This window comes from Melanerpes formicivorus, unplaced genomic scaffold, assembly GCF_026170545.1.
Source record: "Melanerpes formicivorus ecotype bairdi unplaced genomic scaffold, bMelFor1.0.p_v2 SCAF_84, whole genome shotgun sequence".
Lineage (NCBI taxonomy): Eukaryota > Metazoa > Chordata > Aves > Piciformes > Picidae > Melanerpes > Melanerpes formicivorus.
Window position 1 is genome coordinate 1,988,375 of NW_027142436.1, and position 20,470 is coordinate 2,008,844.

Below are 20,470 nucleotides of genomic sequence, written 5' to 3' on the forward strand. Positions count from 1 at the left end.
TGGGGTTCTTGGTGCCATGGTTTAGTTGATCAGATGGTGTTGGGTGATAGGTTGTACACGATGATCTCAAAGGTCTTTTCCAACCTGGTTAATTCTATTCTATTGTAAACCAAATGCTATTCTATTCTATTCTATTCTATTCTATTCTATTCTATTCTATTCTATTCTATTCTATTCTATTCTATTCTGTTCTGTTCTGTTCTGTTCTGTTCTGTTTTATTCTTAGTATCAAAGTATCAGTCAGGGTTGGAAGGGACCACAAGGATCATCTAGTTCCAACCCCCCTGCCATGGGCAGGGACACCCCACACTAGATCAGGCTGGCCAGAGCCTCATCCAGCCTGGGCTTAAACACCTCCAGGGATGGGGCCTCAATTCTATACTTCATTGTCTTGCAGCAGGGACGACATGTTAGCATGGCACAAGAGGCCCAAGTGTTGGGTCATCAGGCTCTTGACAGAGGGTCTTGCTGTGAAGAATACATAGCCTTGCTTCACTGGAACAGTTAGGGCTGAAGGTTGTTAGGAAAGTGACTGCTTGAAGATTTTTGTATTCCTGAGTGAGTGGAGAATTTCATTTAGGAGAAGGGTTGTTGTCCTGTAATTTTGTGGAGGGCAATAATTCTTGGAGGGTTTTTCCAAGGAAGCAAGGCTGTTTATTGATGTCAGCTTTGGTGATCTTGTTTGAACAGTTTCAGCTGGAAGTAAGGAACTGAAGTTGTGCAAGAGTGGAGGCTTAGGGTTTTAAGAACAATGGAAAGAAGGGCTGGCTGAAGTGGGTTGCAGGAGGACTCCCAGTCCTGACTGGTTGGATGATAACAACTGCCTGAAAGGTGGTTGTAGCCAGAAAGGGGTTGCTCTCTTCTCCTGGGCAACCAGCACCAGAACAAGAGGACACAGTCTCAAGCTGCGCCAGGGGAGGTTTAGACTCGAGGTGAGGAGAAAGTTCTTCACTGAGAGAGTCATTCGTCATTGGAATGGGCTGCCCAGGGAGGTGGTGGAGTCCCCATCCCTGGAGGTGTTCAAGAGGGGATTGGATGTGGCACTTGGTGCCATGGTCTAGTCATGAGGTCTGTGGTGACAGGTTGGACTTGATGATCCTCGAGGTCTCTTCCAACCTTAGTGTTACTGTGATACTGTGATACTGTGATAAAGCATCAGAGGAAATTGCTCATAGATTAAGGAAAGCAATGTGTGTGGGAGGAGGAGGGGGTCCCAGTGCAGAGTGCTTGTGCCCTGATGAGTGGTGCAGGAAATGTTACTTTGTGGTCGTTTGTAAGAAAGGTAAAACACGTGTCAGTACTGGCTGGAGGAGGAACAGAGAACAACCCAAACAGCATGAATGTGCCGCTGCATAAATATGTGGTGCTTCCCTCTCTTCAACACCACCTGCAGCTCCAGGCCTTCCTGCCTTCCATATCACTTCTCCCAGTCCACTAAGTACTGTGAAGATGAAGAAAAATCCAAAGTATGGGATGATAAAGAGCCACTATGTGTTCTTGGTCTAGAAAGTACATGGCATGGAAGAGACCCATGAAAACTGAGTTGCTGGAAGGTGTCCAGAGAAGGGCAACAAAGCTGGGGAGGGGTTTGGAGCACAGTCCTGTGAGGAGAGGCTGAGGGAGCTGGGGTTGCTTAGCCTGGAGAAGAGGAGGCTCAGGGGAGACCTTATTGCTGTCAACAGCTACCTGAAGGGAGGTTGTAGCCAGGTGGGGGTTGGTCTCTTCTCCCAGGCAACCACCAACAGAACAAGAGGACACAGTCTCAAGCTGTGCCAGGGGAGATTTAGGCTGGATGCTAGGAAGAAGTTCTTCCCAGAGAGAGAGACTGGCCATTGGAATGTGCTGCCCAGGGAGGTGGTAGAGTCACCATCACTGGAGGTGTTTATGAAGAGCCTGGATGGGGCACTTGGTGCCATGGGTTAGTTGATTAGATGGTGCTGGGTGGTAGGTTGGACTCGATGATCTCAAAGGTCTTTTCCAACCTGGTTAACTTCTATTCTATTCTATTCTATTCTATTCTATTCTATTCTATTCTATTCTATTCTATTCTATTCTATTCTATTCTATTCTATTCTATTCTATTCTATTCTATTCTATTCTATTCTATTCATTAATGTCATGAAGAAGGGGATGTAAGCGTCCATTGTCCTTCCCAAGAGATAAGCATGAAATGAGTAGATGAGAGCTGTGAATGGGGAGATGATGGTTTGTTGGGTGGCTTTGGGGCTGCCACGCTTGTGCTGCCAGCCAGGATGCTATCAGAATTCCGTAAGGAGAGGTCAAGAAATGGTTGTATGTCTGGAGATGTAAGTCATGGAATTGAGGGAAGAGGACTGAGTAGAGGCAGAGGAGAGCAGGTGGACTGGTTACCTGCAGAATAATGCCTGGCATGACAGAGGAGAAGCAAAACTATCTTGGAAAGGAAGTCAGTTTGGAAAAAGGGAATGTCTTAGGGAAAGGAGAGTCAGAAAAGATGCACAGGAGTGCAGGAGTTGTAAGCATGGGAAGAAAAATCTCTGCCCACCCAAACACACTTACTTGTGAGGATGGAGAGGATTCTCAGAGTGAGGTTCTGCTGGCAAATACTTCTCCAACTTGGATGAGTGTCCTGTTGCCCTGATGGGTGATAGCCTGTCACTACCATTTGACTTTACTCAGCTTCACTGCTCTGTGTAGAGGCTGTTAGACTGACAGGAGAGCCATTCCCTCTTTTAGATACTGCCATGTCATGGAATATTGTTTTTAAATGGCATTACACAGATCAAATTTCAAAGCAGTGTCTTTCAGAATAAAGGGCGTAGTGGAAGTCTGCTTCTGGAACTTCATTTTGGCCTCTTTGGGTTTTGTTTCTTTTTCCTATGAATGCACTTCATGAGAACTGGAAACTGCAGTGATTTCCACAGCCCCCAAACAAAACTCCTGTCTGGCTTGGTGCATACGATGGATTTCCTGTGAAGAAAAATCAGCCTCTTACAGAGGGAGGCTGTGCTGCATTCCTGAGTCAGTTGTGCCATTGTTTGAAGTTATAGCATGAGTGATGGAAGGACTTGAGGGAAAGTATTTTCTCCTGGATGGAACAAGCTGAGCCCTGCCTGAGGGATCTGGATTATATTCTGGCCAGTGCCACACAGCAGCTGCTTGATGCAGTTCCTATAAGGCAAGCATCTTCTTGGGAATAGGAGAGGATAGGATAGGATAGGATAGGATAGGATAGGATAGGATAGGATAGGATAGGATAGGATAGGATAGGATAGGATAGGATAGGATAGAATAGAATAGAATAGGATAAACCAGGTTGGAAGAGACCTTCAAGATCATCACATCCAACCTATCATCCAACACCACCTAATCAACTCAACCATGGCGCCAAGCACCCATCAAGTCTGCTCCTCAACACCTCCCAATGATGGTGACTCCACCACCTCCCCAGGCAGCCCATTCCAATGGGCAATCACTCTCTCTGTGTAGAACTTCCTCCTAACCTCCAGCCTAAACCTCCCCTGGCACATCTTGAGACTGTGTCCTCTTGTTGTGGTGCTGGCTGCCTGGGAGAAGAGACCAACCTCTGCCTGTCTACAACCTCCCTTCAGGTAGTTGTAGAGAGCAATGAGGTCTCCCCTGAGCCTCCTCTTCTCCAGGCTAAGCAACCCCAGCTCCCTCAGTCTCAGTCACCAGTTATGCCTGCCTATGGTAATTTCTCTGTTGTAAGCACGCACTGGTTTTGTGCAACTAGTAGATGTTTGATCAGTAGCTCAAGTCATAGAATTACAGAATCATAGAATCAATAAGGTTGGAAAAGACCTCAGAGATCATTAAGTCCAACCTATCACCCAACACCTCATGACTAACTAAACCATGGCTTCAAGTGCCATGTCCAGTCCCCTCTGGAACACCTCCAGGGATGGTGACTCCACCACCTCCCTGGGCAGCACATTCCAATGGCCAATTACTCTTTCTGGGAAGAACTTTTTCCTCATCTCATGTCTAAACCTCCCCTGGTGCAGTTTGAGACTGTGTCCTCTTGTTCTGCTGGTGATTGCCTGGGAGAAGAGACCAACCTCTGCCTGTCTACAACCTCCCTTCAGGTAGTTGTAGAGAGCAATAAGGTCAAACCTGCTTTAAATGTAATCTAGTATTGTATAGTATCCATTCCCTGAAATGTTGGACCCTCCACATGAAAATCTAATAGATTTTGGAATTTATAATCTACCTGTGCCACAGCATAGCTTCTGTAAGACACACCATGTGCCTAAGAGATTTTGTTTGGGCACAGATGTTGTACAGTATTCCTGAAGGATTTAAAGGTGTAGAAATGAGCACAGAAAAATAATACTGCTTGCATCAAGAATCATGTCCTTAGAATTGTCATTCCTAGAGTTTTTATAGGAAGTTGCAGCCTGAAGGCTGAACATGGACCAGGGAAGGACAACAAAATCATGAAGCTGCTGGTTGAGAGGACTTCCAGTGTATGGGGAGAGACTATGCTCTGCTGTAGTTGTGTTAAGTGAACCAAAGTATCATAGTATCAGTCAGGGTTGGAAGGGACCACAAGGGTCATCTAGTTCCAACCCCCCTGCCATGGGCAGGGACACCCCACACTAGATCAGCCTGCCCAGAGCCTCATCCAGCCTGGGCTTAAACACCTCCAGGGACAGGGCCCCAACCACCTCCCTGGACAACCCATTCCAGGGCTTCACCACTCTCATGGGGAAGAACTTCCTCCTCCCCTCCAGCCTGAATCTCCCCACCTCCAGCTTCATTCCATTCCCCCTAGTCCTATCACTACCTGAGATCCTGAGCAGTCCCTCCCCAGCCTTCCTGTAGCCCCCTTCAGATACTGGAAGGCCACAGTGAGGTCACCTGGGAGCCTTCTCTTCTGCAGACTGAACAGCCCCAACTCCTTCAGTCTGTCCTCACAGGAGAGGTGCTCCAGCCCTCTGCTCATCCTCCTGGCCCTTCTCTGGACACCTTCCAGCACCTCCAGATCCCTCTTGGAATAGGGGCTCCAGACCTGGAGGCAGTACTCCAGGTGGGGTCTCCCCAGAGCTGAGCAGAGGGGGAGAATCACCTCCCTTGCCCTGCTGGCCACACTTCTCCTGATGCAGCCCAGGATCTGATTGGCTTTCTGGGCTGCAAGTGCACACTGAGAGCTCCTGCTGAGCTTCTCCTCCCCCAGCACCCCCAAGTCTCTCTCCTCAGGGCTGCTTTCCAGCCAGTCCCTGCCCAGCCTGGATTTGTGCCTGGGGTTGCCTCGAAAGTCACGGTACTTGCTTGAGGATGATAGTGCTGTTAACTCTTTTTTGTTGCTGGTCTTGCCAGTAGTTTCTTTAACACTCTCACGGATTGAGGTGACCCTGCTGCTGTTATGCAAACCCATCTGCAGTCATGCCAGCTTCAAAAACCAGAAAGTGCTAACTGGAGCAAAGTATTGTGGGGCTTGAAGTTCAGATTGCAACAGGAGGCTTCCTCTTCCCCTCGCTGCTGCTGGCTTCTCGGGTGTGGTCTCTCATCAGCAGACACAGTGGCTGAGACAGTGGGAGTCAGGTAGCTGCTGCTTTTGGTTTCCTGGTTTATGCTGGTTTCCCCCCCCTGTATTTCACTGTGCTGCTGCAAATAGGCTAAGATAAGGTGATCATCCATTGTGTTATGAGATTCATTAGATTATTAGCTAAGGTAGTTATGCATTGTGCTTGTGATATCTTGTGTCACTTTAAACTCTCATCTCTTTGTCTCAGTTGTGTGTGTCACCCTTCCCCTCACTTCTGTGTTGGGGGAGCAGGCAGGTTAGCCCTAGTGCTAAACCACTACATTTGATATGGGAGTCCAACGTGGGGCAGCGAAAGCAGCCTTTAAATTAAGACAGCTGATTGTGGCAGGAGACAGAAGGGTTGAGATGAAGGAGAAGAGGATTCACTTATGGCTTGGAGCTTGTTGAGAGAGTTGTGTGTAAATGTTCTTTTGGTTTGGTGTTGGGTTGGATTTGTTTTGCTTTTTCCCCTTTCCTGCTGCTCTTGCAAGCCCATACACATACACTTGGTTGTTCTTACTTTTATTTTATGGTGGCTTACTTTTCCCTTTTCTGCTCTAAAAATAAATACTCTTTAACCATGCCCAATCAATGCTGCTAACAGGATGCTCTCAAACACCCTTGCTGTAACAGAAATAATGACAACAGCAGCAGAGAAGACTCCTGTGTTTCACTGAAGTAGATGGAGGTTACCTACTGGTGTTTGTGTATGGTTAGGTAGACAGATGGCTACAGGGCAGGAGAAGAGGAATCCCAAATAACCTTTTTGGGTGTCTGGTTTATTTATTTATTTAGTTAGTTAGTTAGTTATTAGTTCACTCAGATTTACATTTTGTATGCTCTGATAATGATCTGCAGGCAGTCTGATCTCAGAAGTTTTTTGGGCTGGAGGTGAGGAGAGAGTTCTTCACAGAGAGAGTGGTTGGCCACTGGAGTGTGCTGCCCAGGGAGGTAGTAGAGTCACCATCCCTGGAGGTGTTTAGGAAGAGACTGGATGGGGCACTTGGTGGCATGGTTTAGTGGATTAGATGGTGTTGGGTGATAGGTTGGACTTGATGATCTCAAAGGTCTTTTCCAACCTGGTCTATTCTATTCTATTCTATTCTATTCTATTCTATTCTATTCTATTCTATTCTATTCTATTCTTCCCTTCCATTCCATTCCATTCCATTCCATTACATTCCATTCCATTCCATTCCATTCTACCACCATTTGAGTTCCTAATGTCCAGTAATACAAAAGTTTCTCCTGGTGAAGTAAAACACTTTCCTGGAAGGGTGTATGTCCTTCACTTTGCTTCAGTAGAGAGGATGCATGTATCCTCATCCTTGATCCTCATCCTTGACTGCAGAGAAGATGCTTGCCTTGTAGGAACTGCAGCGAGGCTGAGGATACATCACCGATATAAACACTGATATTCTTTTAATATCTAAAATCTGTGAAGTATTGCCATTGGAAGCACGTGGCCTGTGCCAGGCACACTTGACCAGCCTGTGGAGCACATGTGTGGCCTTTCTTGGTGTCACTGCCTTTCATGATGGTTGAGTGAAGCATCTGCATCAGCTAGACAAAGGTTCTTCCTGTCTGAATTTGCAGTTAGGCCTCAGAGCTGTAGCAGAAGCTTAGGAAGGGGATCAGCATCTCACAGCAGGCTGTAGTCTCACCAAAGGGTGAAAGACCTCTAAGAGGACACAGTCTCAGGCTGTGCCAGGGGAGGTTTAGGTTGGATGTTAGGAAGAAGTTCTACACAAAGAGAGTGATTGCCCATTGGAATGGGCTGCCTGGGGAGGTGGTGGAGTCACCATCATTGGAGGTGTTCAGGAGGAGTCTTGATGGGGTGCTTGGTGCCATGGTTTAGTTGTTTAGGTGGGTTGGATTGGTTGATGGAATGGAATGGAGTGGAATGGAATAGAATAGAATAGAATAGAATAGAATAGAATAGAATAGAATAGAATAGAATAGAATAGAATAGAATAGAATAGAATAGAATAGAATAGAATAGAATAGAATAGAATAGAATAGAATGGAATGGAATGGAATGGAATGGAATGGAATAGAATAGACCTGCTTGGAAGAGACCTTCAAGATCATCGTGTCCAACCTATCACCCAACACCACCCAACTAACTAAACTATGCAACCAAGCACCCTGTCAACACGATGATATTGAAGGTCTCTTCCAACCTGGTCTGGTCTGTTCTATTCTATTCTATTCTATTCTATTCTATTCTATTCTATTCTATTCTATTCTATTCTATTCTAAATGTCTCTTTCTGGTGACTTGCAGCCAAGGGTGGCTGACACATTGTGGCAAAAATGCTGCTCCCGAGCTGCTGCCACATCCTCATGCCACAGGCTGTGTAACCAGTACTGGTGCTTGGGCCATCACTGCTAGAGCAGCACAGCACCTTTCTGGCTTTCCTTAAATTGGCTCTGTGAAGGCTCCTGCAGGACTAATTCAGCCTTCATTCAGTGATCTTCATTGCAGTAACTTGGAGGAAGGTGGAAAGGAAGTTTCTGAACTGTAACATAGTTAATAATGTTAATTAATAGTGTGTTAATAGTTAATTAATAGTGTGGCCAGCAGGAGCAGGGAAGTCATTGTGCCCCTGTGCTCTGCACTGGTTAGGCCGCACCTTGAGTCCTGTGTCCAGTTCTGGGCCCCTCAGTTTAGGAAGGACATTGAGACACTTGAACCTGTCCAGAGAAGGGCAACAAGGCTGGGGAGGGGTTTGGAGCACCGCCCTGTGAGGAGAGGCTGAGGGAGCTGGGGTTGCTTAGCCTGGAGAAGAGGAGACTCAGGGGTGACCTCATTGCCCTCTACAACTATCTGAAAGGTGGTTGTAGCCAGGAAGGGGTTGGTCTCTTCTCTCAGGCAACCAGCACCAGAACAAGGGGGGACAGTCTCAAGCTGCACCAGGGGAAGTTTAGGCTGGAGGTGAGGAGAAAGTTCTTCACCGAGCGAGTCATTCGTCATTGGAATGTGCTGCTCAGGGAGGTGGTGGAGTCACCATCCCTGGAGGTGTTCAAGAGAGGATTGGATGTGGCACTTGGTGCCATGGTCTAGTCATGAGGTCTGTGGTGACAGGTTGGACTCGATGATCTTTGAGGTCTCTTTCAGCCTTAGTGATACTGTGGTACTGTGATACATGGCTGGAGAAAATCCCTGTTCCTTGGTGTGTTGCCTAGAGTTTTACTGCCATCCTCCCTTTTATCCCTGGAAAAATACCTAGCTGAACTTTCAATATGAAGCTTCACTGATCAATACATTACAAGGATAGTAAAGTTCAAGAAATTGCCTCCAATAGAGAGTAATATCTTGAGATGAGAAATTGATTTAGCTGCATTCTCTCTGCTAATTCGTCTGTGCTTTGCCTTCCCATAAAAGGTATTGTGTGCTCCTTATTTTCCAGCAGTGTCATCAATCCTAATGGAGAGGAGAACAAAAATTTATATTGTTTGTATAGAATAGTTGCTCTCTGACTTGGCTCTTCATTTGAAAATGTTGCTCTAGGCTTCACTTCTCAGGTTCTTCTTCTGTTGTATGCCTGTTCTTGGGGCTGGAATGGGTGCACAACCCAAGAGTAGGGCAAAGGAATATAAAGTTAGATTGCTGTTTAATCTACACCTCAAAAATGGGATGCTGGTGAAAGCTTCATGAAAGGAATTACAAGCTCATTTGTGAATTTCATGTACTCTTGCAATGTTTGGTCCTGCATTATTTACATTGGGATTGTTTTCAGTATTTATCAGCCAGCAGTTCACAGGATCACAGGATGTTGAGGTTTGGAAGGGACCTCTGGAGATCATAGAATCAATAAGCTTGGAAAAGACCTCAGAGATCATCAAGTCCAACCTGTCACCCAACATCTCATGACTAACTAAACCATGGCTCCAAGTGCCACATCCAATCAGTTTTTGAACACCTCCAGGGACAGTGACTCCACCACCTCCCTGGGCAGCACATTCCAATGGCCCGTTACTCTTTCTGTGAAGAACTTTCTCCTCATTTCAAACCTGAACTTCCCCTGGCACAGCTTGAGACTGTGTCCTCTTGTTCGGGTGCTGGGTGCCAGGGAGAAGAGACCAACCCCCACGTGTCTACAACCTCCTTTCAAGTAGTTGTAGACATCAATGAAGTCTCTCCTGAGCCTCTTCTTCTCCAGGCTAAACAACCCCAGCTCCCTCAGCCTCTCCTCACAGGGCTGTGCTCCAGACCTCTCCCCAGCCTTCTTGCCCTTCTCTGGACACCTTCAAGTGTCTCAATATACTTCCTAAATCGAGGAGCCCAGAACTGGACACAGGACTCAAGGTGTGGCCTAACCAGTGCTGAGCACAGGGCACAATGACTTCCCTGCTCCTGCTCGCCACACTATTTCTGATGCAGGCCAGGATGCCATTTGCCCTCTTGGCCACCTGGGCACATTGCTGGCTCATGTTCAGCCAGCTGTCAACCAGTACCCCCAGGTCCCTTTCTGCCTGGCTGCTCTCCAGGCACTCTGACCCCAGCAAGTAACAGGCATGAAATGGCTATTAGTGAGCATTAAATGTAAACTACAGAGAAACTCCAATAAAAGGCCCGGGGAGGTGGTGGAGTCACCATCATTGGAGGTGTTCAGGAGGAGACTTGATGGGGTGCTGAGTGCATTGGTTTAGTTGTTTAGGTGGTGTTGGATTGGTTGATGGGTTGGACACAATGATCTTGAAGGTCTCTTCCAACCTGGTTTATTGCATGTATTCCATGTATTAGCCTGGAGAAGAGGAGACTCAGGGGTGACCTTATCACTCTCTACAACTACCTGAAGGGAGGTTGTAGACAGGCAGAGGTTGGTCTCTTCTCCCAGGCAGCCAGCACCAGAACAAGAGGACACAGTCTCAGGCTGCGCCAGGGGAGGTTTAGGCTGGAGGTTAGGAGGAAGTTTTACACAGAGAGAGTGATTGCCCATTGGAATGGGCTGCCTGGGGAGGTGGTGGAGTCACCATCACTGGAGGTGTTCAGGAGGAGACTTGATGGGGTGCTTGGTGCCATGGGTTAGTTGTTTGGGTGGGTTGGATTGGTTGATGGGCTGGACACGATGATCTTGAAGGTCTCTTCCAACCTGGTTTGGTTTATTCTTGTTCATTCTTCTTTATTCTTTTTTCCATGTATTCTATGTATTCTATTTAATTGGCACATGACATGTAATTCCACTTTAACATGGATTGGTTATATTTTAGGATAGAGTGCAAAACAAACCCTGAGAGGGCAAAACAAACCCTGAGATCTTCAAGTGCAATTCCCCCCTGCCAGAGTAGGACCATATAATCTAGTGTGGGTTGCAGAGGAACATCTCCTGGCTCTAAAATGCCCCAAGTTTCATACTTTAATGTGATACCTCTGAGAGCTTTGCATGTATCCATTAATTTGCATACAACTGTGGGTGGGTCATGTAGTAGCTGGGTGGTGAAGGTGGTGCAGTAGGAAAAGCAGCCAAAACAAAGAATGAAAACAGGAAAGGGTTTTCCTGGGCTTTCCTGTTGTTGCTTTTCCCAGTATCCATTGGCCTGGGCTCTGTAGGAAGCTGCCAGGGATGATTTGCCTGCAGAATACTTTGGCATTTTAAGTTTAATCCTAGTCATCTTTGTTCCAGGGCAGGTGGGTAAATGAAACAAGGCAAAATTCTCTTCTGTGAATGCTGATTGCTTGTGATAAAGCAGTTACTTTTCAAAATGAAATGTAAACACCCTGGTAAGTTCTGAAAAGCTATGTTAAATCAGGTTAAAAAAAGCAAACATATTTTCTCTTTTGGCTCCCCTGATACTAACCTCAGGTTTTCCCTGTGTCTCTGAGTGTTTCCTGTTACAAACACCAAGTGAAGGTATGCACCTGCCAGTCATCCAGAAGATTCAGTGATCCTGTTAGAGACCTAAAGCAGTTAGATACCAGTATAAACCCCAGATTAGATAGAGCATTAAGTACATGTGGGTTTATTAAAGCCTTGTTTCGTTGACAAGGCAGATTCATGGCTGAGAAGAGCCTTCAGCAGGGATGGCATTCAACAACTCCAATTGCTGGATGCTGCACTTTGGCCACATCAACCCCATGCAGAGCTACAGGCTGGGGTCAGAGTGGCTGGAGAGCTCCCAACCAGAATGGGACCTGGGGGTGCTGACTGACAGCTGCCTAAACATGAGCCAGCAGTGTGCCCAGGTGGCCAAGAGGGCCAATAGCATCCTGGCCTGCATTAGGAATAGTGTGGGCAGCAGGAGCAGGGAAGTCATTGTGCCCTGTACTCTGCATTGGTTAGGCCACACCTTGAGTCCTGTGTCCAGTTCTGGGACCCTCAGTTTAAGAAGGACATTGAGAGACTTGAAGGTGTCCAGAGAAGGGCAACAAGGCTGGGGAGGGGTCTGGAGCACAGCCCTGTGAGGAGAGGCTGAGGGAGCTGGGGTTGTGTAGCCTGGAGAAGAGGAGACTCAGGGGTGACCTCATTGCCCTCTACAACTACCTGAAGGCAGGTTGTAGCCAGGAGGGGGTTGGTCTCTTCTGCCAAGCGGCCAGCACCAGAACAAGAGGACACAGTCTCAAGCTGTGCCAGGGGAGGTTTAGACTAGAAGTGAGGAGAAAGTTCTTCACTGAGAGAGTCATTCGTCATTGGAATGTGCTGCCCAGGGAGGTGGTGGAGTCCCCATCCCTGGAGGTGTTCAAGAGGGGATTGGATGTGGCACTTGGTGCCATGGTCTAGTCATGAGGTCTGTGGTGACAGGTTGGATTCGATGATCCTCCAGGTCTCTTCCAACCTTAACGGTACTGTGATACTGTGATAGTGAATAGTTTGTATATCAGCACACACAGCAAGACTTGGACACAGATGTTTTAATTGTTCACACAATATTGTAAGCAAAAGCTCACTTAGATCCAAGAAAATCCATATCTGTGTGTGATGCCACCAGCATTTGCCATCACTGAGTCAAAGGGAGGTATTTTGGGCAGGCCAGGCTTTGTAAGGAGCTCTGCCTTCTCCTGTGGTTTGTGCTTTGATGGAGTGGATTGCTGTCTGTATTGTGCTGTGGAACTGTTTGCTTTGGGCTTGGGGAAAACTGAAGGGGGAAGCAGATGTTAGGAAGAAGTTCTACACAGAGTGATTGCCCATTGGAATGGGCTGCCTGGGGAGGTGATGGAGTCACCATCACTGGAGGTGTTCAGGAGGAGACTTGATGGGGTGCTTGGTGCCATGGGTTAGTTGTTTAAGTGGGTTGGATTAGTTGGTGGGTTGGACACGATGATCTTGAGGTTCTCTTCCAACCTGGTTTATTATTATTCTATTATTATTATTATTCTAAACTGACAGTGGGCAGGGCAAGGGATTTGCTTGGCTTTATCTCCCCCACCTTGCTGGTGGGCTAAGGGCAAGCACTCACTCTGTGCAAGGAACTGCTGAAGCTGTAGAGGCAGCTGCTTGCTGTATGTAGTAGTGTCACAGTGCTTGGGAGCTGTCATCAGAGGGGTTTTTAAAGAATTGTTTAAACAAGTGAATGTAACGTGAAGGTGAGGTGGAAAATGCTGGCTGAGGTCACTGATGTTGTCTGTGTCCTCCCACAGGCAGTTCTGTATACAGCTTCTTCTTAAGTGTGGCATGACTTTCCAAAGCCTGGCTGGGCTTTATTTGACTGGAGAGATTCCCACTGACATCAGAGCTGTGAGTTGCACCCTCAGCTTCCAAGCTTGTGCCACAGAATAATGGAATACCAGGTCTGAAGAGACCTCAAGGATCATCTGATCCAGCCTTTCTTGGCAGAAGTGTGGTTTAGGCAAGCCTGCCCAGCACAGAATCACAGAATTGTTGGGGTTGGAAGGGACCTCAAGGATCATCTATGCTTTTACAGTTCCAGACCCCTGCCATGGGCAGGGACACCTCACACTAGATCAGGCTGCTCAGAGCCACATCCAGCCTGGCCTTAAAATCCTCCAGGGACAGGTGTTCAGTGCTGGGGAATCCACCTCTTCTATGTCCAGTTGGGATCTTCCTAGGAGTAACTTGTACCCATTGCCCATCATCTTTTCCATGTGAGTCCCTGTCAAAAGGAATTCTCCATCTTCTTTGCAGCCACCCTTTGAGTACTAGAACATGGTGATAAAGTCTTCCCTAAGCCATCTTTTCTGAAGGCTTAATATACCTAGTTCTTGCAACCTTTCCCCATGTGGCAGCTTCCCAATCCTTGGATCATCATTCTGGCCCTTTTCTGGACCCTCTGCATCATGTCCACATCTGTTCTGCATAGTGGGAACCAAAACTGAGCACAGTATTCCAGCTGTGGCCTGACCAGTACTGAGTGGAGTTGATTAATGACTGATGCCCTTGTTGATGCAACCCAGCATCCTGGTGGCATGCTCTGCTGCAGCAGCACAGAGCTGCTTCCCAGCTGCGTGAATCCCAGCTCGAGCTGTGCTCCTGGATTATGTTTTCCCAGGTGCAGGGCCTTACCTTTGCCTTTGTTGAATTTCATGGGGTTCCAGTCTATCCAGATCTTCCTGTGGGGTCTCTCCTTTCCACAGCAGCCCCTTCACCAGCCAGTTTGTGTCATGGGGGAACTTGATCCTGTCATCCTGGGCATTTACAGAGACAAGGCCAGTAACGAACTGGGGGGACCCCTCTTGTGACAGACTGACAGTTTGAAGGGGAGCTATTTACTACCACTCTCTGGGTGCAGCCTGTCAGCCAGTTCCCCACCCAGTACACAGACCACTTGTCTAGACCATAATCCATCATTTTCTCTAGGAGGAGGCTGTGGAAAACTGTGCCAGAAGCCTTGGGGAGATTGAGGCCAGCAATGTCCACTGTTCACCCTGTATCAGCCAAGCATGTTACTTTGCCATAGAAAGTGATCAGGATTGTCAAGCACAATTGCCCTTGGTGAATCCAAGTTGGCTTTTCCTAGTCATGTGCTTCATTTGACTTGTGGTAGCAGGAGGATTCATTCTGTGACTTTCCCAAGAACTAAAGTTTTGTTTGGCCTGTGATTTCCTGGGTCTCCTTTTAACCCTTCTAGTAGACAGGAGTGATGTTAGCCTTCTTCCCGTCCTCTGGGGTGTCCCCCCGTGTCCATGACTTCTCCAAGTTTATGCATAGTGGCCTTGCAACAATGTCTGCCAGCTCTCTTGAACCTCTTGGGTGTTCAGGTCCTTCCTAAAAGACATCTAGGCAGCAGCACCTACAAAAACAAATGTGCTGTTTTCATTTGAAAAATGCAAGATGCCTCACCTAGATATCCCTTCTGCACTGGTGACAACATGATTGTATCTCCTGCACCTTCGACTTTCATTAATCCCTCCCTTCCTGATTGCTGTAGCTTCTCTTGTTTGTGTGACACTTGTCATGTAGACTGTGAGCTCTGGGCCAGCAAAATCCATGAGAGCATCTAGCCTGTCCTTTGAGTTCTGTCAAAGCAGTGTCAGGTGCTGTGAAGGCTTTCCAGTCTCTGCAGTAGAAGCACAGTCTTGTTTCATTTGCTGCATCAACGTAACCCATTCCTTGTTGTGCAGTAGGTGCCAGAGCTGAGTAGAAAGAAAAGATTAATTTACTCATGTTTCAGTCTGTGATTTGAAGGACATTGGATGTATCAGTCCCAGAGATTTGATGGTGCAGCAGTCTCACTGTTACCACAGTCTCACAGTATAACTAAGGTTGGAAGAGACCTCGAGGGTCATCGAGTCCAACCTGTCACCACAGACCTCATGACTAGACCATGGCACCAAGTGCCACATCCAATCCCCTCTTGAACACCTCCAGGGATGGGGACTCCACCACCTCCCTGGGCAGCACGTTACAATGACGAACAACTCGCTCAGTGAAGAACTTTCTCCTCCCCTTGAGTCTAAACCTCCGCTGGTGCAGCTTGAGACTGTGTCCTCTTGTTCTGGTGCTGGTTGCCTGGGAGAAGAGACCAACCCCCTCCTGGCTACAACCTCCTTTCAGGTAGTTGTAGAGGGCAATGATGCTTATATGGGAAAGAGGTTCTTGCTTGGTCTGTACAGTGCTCATGAATGTCCTTTGCAATAGTGACTTGAACAGAGTAGTCTGGAGATACTATACTAGATATATAGAGATATATATAATATATATACTAGATAGATACTAGAATAGAAGTTGGTATTTGAATGTGGTATTTTATATGATAATCACATGGGGGGAGAAAACTAACTTCTGTTCTTGTCCTTGCTGTTTAGATACGTCCCTTTGAGATCACAGAATGAAAGCAGCATGAAATGTTATGGCAAGGACAGCACAGCAAGATACAGGAATCTCCCAGATCTTCAAAAATCAGGTAATGCTGCAGCATCCTGAGTTCACCTTCCAGGAGGCTGGCCTGTTTAACCAAGCACAGTGCTTTGGGGCTGCATTCCAGATTGGGACTTCTGAGTCTCTCTGGTTCCCTTGGCAGGCTTCTCAAGACTGGCTAGTTGTGTGCTGGCTTTGTGTCTTGTAAAACATTATTTACCACAGCATGTATGACACGTTCAACAGTTCTTACACAACTACCTGGGCTATGCCTTTCATGCAAGCAAAATGTACACTATCTTAATTATAAACAAACAAACACCTAGCACCCTAGGTAATCACTTCAGCATAGCCACTGGATTTCCTCTGACTCCACTGCTAGGTGCTGACATGATGTATTTTAGAAGGATTGACTCTACAGGAGACTTTGCAACTGTATTGCTTGAAGAGACTCTCCTATGGGGGAGACACTGAGCTCAAAATAAGCCTTCAGTAGGGAGGGAGCAGCTAAGCCATATGCTGCTTTCCACATACTCCATCGCTTCTGCCTGGTTTGTTTTGTTTTGTTTTGTTTTTTAGTTGTTTATCTGTCTCAGGATGTTTCCTTCTTGGCTGTTTTTACAAACCCCAGCATATGTTCTGTGACTGCGCTGCGGCAGTAGCGTTACAAGCTTTAGAGCATAAACACCGTGGAGGTCAGGAAGTAACTCGTTCAGCGCTGCAAAGATGCTTCACCTTGTGCTAAAATAGTGTGTTTGTCATGACTGTGATCACACTTATAGCCTATGGGTTTATGTTTGGGTGGAAAGGCATAAGAATTTCCTCTCCTCCCCCAAATCAATAGAATCATAGAATCAGTAAGGTTGGGAAAGACCTCAGAGATCATCAAGTCCAACTTCTCACCCACCACCTCATGACTAACTGAACCATGGCTTCAAGTGCCATGCCCAGTCCTTTTTTGAACACCTCCAGTGATGGTGACTCCACCACCTCCCTGGGCAGCACATTCCAATGGCCAATTACTCTTTCTGGGAAGAACTTTCTCCTCACCTCCAGCCTAAACTTCCCCTGGTGCAGCTTGAGACTGTGTCCTCTTGTTCTGGTGCTGGTTGCCTGGGAGAGGAGACCAACCCCCACCTGTTTGCAAACCCCTTTAAGGTAGTTGTAGAGAGCAATAAGGTCTCCCCTGAGCCTCCTCTTCTGCAGGCTCCACTGCTTGTCTTAGCAGTGATCAGAGGTTGTAACATAGTCACATATGATAGCTAAGTGGACCAGTTCTCTGTCCTGAGACCTGGGTCTTGTCATGCATGCAGAACTGGAATACTGCTGGGAAAACCCAAGTCACTTAGTTCAGTAATAAAGGTAAACGAACATGTGAAATTGAGGACAGTTTGGATAATGGGACAAGCTTGGTTTCATGCTTATTTAAGCATTTAAGGGTCCTGCCCTTGATAGTAGGACTCAGCAGAAGATACTACAGTCAGTAGAGAGAAGAAGAGATGCTGAAGACATGTTCAGCATCAGCCTTGCTCAAATATGCAGCTACATACTGGTGAATCACAGTATCACAGTATCACAGTGTAACTTAGGTTGGAAAGGACCTCGAGGATCATCAAGTCCAACCTATCAACACAGACCTCATGACTAGACCATGGCACCAAGTGCCACATCCAATCCCCTCTTGAACGCCTCCAGGGATGGTGACTCCACCACCTCCCTGGGCAGCACATTCCAATGACAAATGACTCTCTCAGTGAAGAACTTTCTCCTCACCTCGAGTCTAAACCTGCCCTGGTGCAGCTTGAGACTGTGTCCTCTTGTTCTGGTGCTGGTTGCCTGGGAGAAGAGACCAACCCCTTCCTGGCTACAACCTCCCTTCAGGTAGTTGTAGAGGGCAATGAGGTCACCCCTGAGCCTCCTCTTCTCCAGGCTAAGCGACCCCAGCTCCCTCAGCCTCTCCTCACAGGGCTGTGCTCAAGGCCTCTCCCCAGCCTTGTTGCCCTTCTCTGGACACCTTCAAGTGTCTTGATGTCCTTCTTAAACTGAGGGTCCCAGAACTGGACACAGGACTCAAGGTGTGGCCTAACCAGTGCTGAGCACAGGGGCACAATGACTTCCCTGCTCCTGCTGGCCACACTATTATAAACTATTATAAACACTATTATAGCACTATTGTAAACATCAGCACCTTTAATCAATGCTGTCTTCTGGACACATCTCAGTCACTTAGCCATGGGGTTCTCAATTCAAGCACCCCTCTGGTCTTAGTCAAGGTTTGTATTTTATTTCTCATCAGGACTGCAAGGAGGTCACATCCTTTTGTATTGCCATTCTTATGAAGTAACGTGATACCTGCTGCTCTGAACCCTCCAAAGTGCCTCAAAGCTGTGACGCCAATTTACTGATGGCAAAGATAATCAGATTTGTGGAGGCAGCCTTCTTTGTTTCTTTGGGACTCATGGAACTGTATCTCCCTTCAACTAAATTGAGTTAATGGCTTTATTTAGAAATCAGCCTCCTCTTCCTGAGTAACCAGGATTCTGTTAGTTCTGGGGAGAAGTTTTCATTAGATTATCAATGCCTCGGAATGTGTTTTCTGCTTGAGTCAAAAGGAGAGGGAAAATGTTGCTGCTTGTTTGTCTTCCTTTCTCCTCCTCCTCTTCTCGAGACTTTCCTGACACAATCAACTGTTGGTTTTGCTCTTGTTTCTCGTTGCCTTTTTCATTTTCTAAGCTTCCCATAAGTAGTGAAATGACTCCCTTCCCCTCCCAGGGCCGTTGCTGCTCTCCCCTCCCCCACCTCCAATGTGTTCTTTATTAAACTGAATTAGGACATTCTGGTCTCTCTTAAGAGTGGAAATGGGAGCAGCTTAAATGAGCAGCCGCATGAGACTCAGCAGCCTTTCCAACCGCACTGCAGAAGGAGCTCAGCTGCAAAGGCAATGATAATTTCTGAAGGATTTGTACAACTGTTGAAGAATTACCAGCAGTTGAAGAGCAGCTGATCTGGTTTTCCCCTTCAGCTTTAAGAGCATATGGCTTTCTTGGTGTGCTTGCTACATAACCACTGTACCAAATATTTTGCTTCCTTTCCATCCACTTTTCACTTGTGCAGTTATTTCATTTGCTTATGTTCTCATATCATAGTATCATAGTATCACAGTATCAGTCAGGGTTGGAAGGGACCACAAGGATCATCTAGTTCCAACCCCCCTGCCATGGGCAGGGACACCCCACACTAGATCAGGCTGGCCACAGCCTCATCCAGCCTGGGCTTAAACACCTCCAGGGACGGGGCCTCGACCACCTCCCTGGACAACCCATTCCAGGGCTTCACCACTCTCATGGGGAAGAACTTCCTCCTCACCTCCAGCCTGAATCTCCCCACCTCCAGCTTCATTCCATTCCCCCTAGTCCTATCACTACCTGAGATCCTGAGCAGTCCCTGCCCAGCCTTCCTGTAGCCCCCTTCAGATCCTGGAAGGCCACAATGAGGTCACCTGGGAGCCTTCTCTTCTGCAGACTGAACAGCCCCAACTCCTTCAGTCTCTCCTCACAGGAGAGGTGCTCCAGCCCTCTGCTCATCCTCCTGGCCCTTCTCTGGACACCTTCCAGCACCTCCACATCCCTCTTGTAATAGGGGCTCCAGAACTGGACACAGTACTCCAGGATGCTGAAGTGGGCTTTTGATGTTGTTGAGTTTGCCTAACAGTGCCGGCCCTGAGGTTTGTATACAAATATGGGTGCAGATTTGAGATCCCTGCCGTTCAAAGGAAGCCCAAACTGAAGTCCAGTAGAAGGCACAGGAGCAGTTGTATCCAGAATTGGGATTGAAAAGGCTTTCAGTCCTATAAGCATTTGTCCTTGAGACAGCTATACAAAGTTATTGTGGGTCCTTGAAATCCCCACTGCTATTTTGGTGTTTGTTCTCACTAAAAAGCCGTGATCCCGATGCCTTGTGACCCTTGTTTTCAGTCTCTGCCTCTTGTTATTGCTGTTACATGTCTTCAGGGCTTCTACAGACTTTTTCTTTTCAAAAAAAAGTCTATTCCTGAGTTGTCTTCTTACTTTCCTCTCTGCTTTTCTTCCTGCTAGTTCATCCAACCACCTTGCTTGGTATTAGCAGCTCCTCTGATTCAGTACTGTGCTGGCATTTTTTCCACATACTTATTTCCTGTGCCCCCAGGAAAGCAAAACAAGCCAGACAAACAAAACCCAACAGAAACAACAACCAAAACCAACCAGCCAAAAAACCCCAAGCTAACAGCAAACTGGAGCTGGGGCTTGAACTGTGGCTACATGAAGCTTATGGAGGCAAACCTGTTACCTAAAAGGCCTGCGAAAGCCCAGGGGTCTCTGAAATACGCCCCGTTTCCTCCCCCAGCTCTGTGTTGTTCAGTAGCCTAGTGGTACTGCAGTCATCACATCTGAAGATGTGGCTGTAGTGCCAGCTGCTTTGAGAGCTGGCTTTGAATGATGCAGTTGTGTCCTTTCTTAGGTAGCACTCTCTTGGTTTTCAAAGCCACTCTTCTCATCAGTGGGTTCTTAGGGGTGGGGCAAGGCATGATTAAAACATACCTGCAGTATTGGGAGCACACATAGTCATGACTCATGTCTATAGGCAGGCACACCTTCTTTATAAAAAGAAGCAGTTTAGACTGCTCAGAATGGTTGCTAAACTTGCTT

At 47.2% G+C, this 20,470-nt stretch overlaps 1 protein-coding gene across 10 annotated transcripts in view; it reads left to right on the forward strand.

The window, feature by feature from the left end:
* The window catches only part of TRERF1 (transcriptional regulating factor 1), a 149,972-nt gene that overhangs the window by 91,596 nt on the left and 37,906 nt on the right, over positions 1 to 20,470 (forward strand). For all 10 annotated transcript variants that reach the window (XM_068165130.1, XM_068165128.1, XM_068165129.1 and 7 more), the window contains one exon: positions 15,734 to 15,831. The gene's annotated coding sequence lies outside the window, so the exon portion shown is untranslated. The remainder of the gene's footprint in view (positions 1 to 15,733; positions 15,832 to 20,470) is intronic.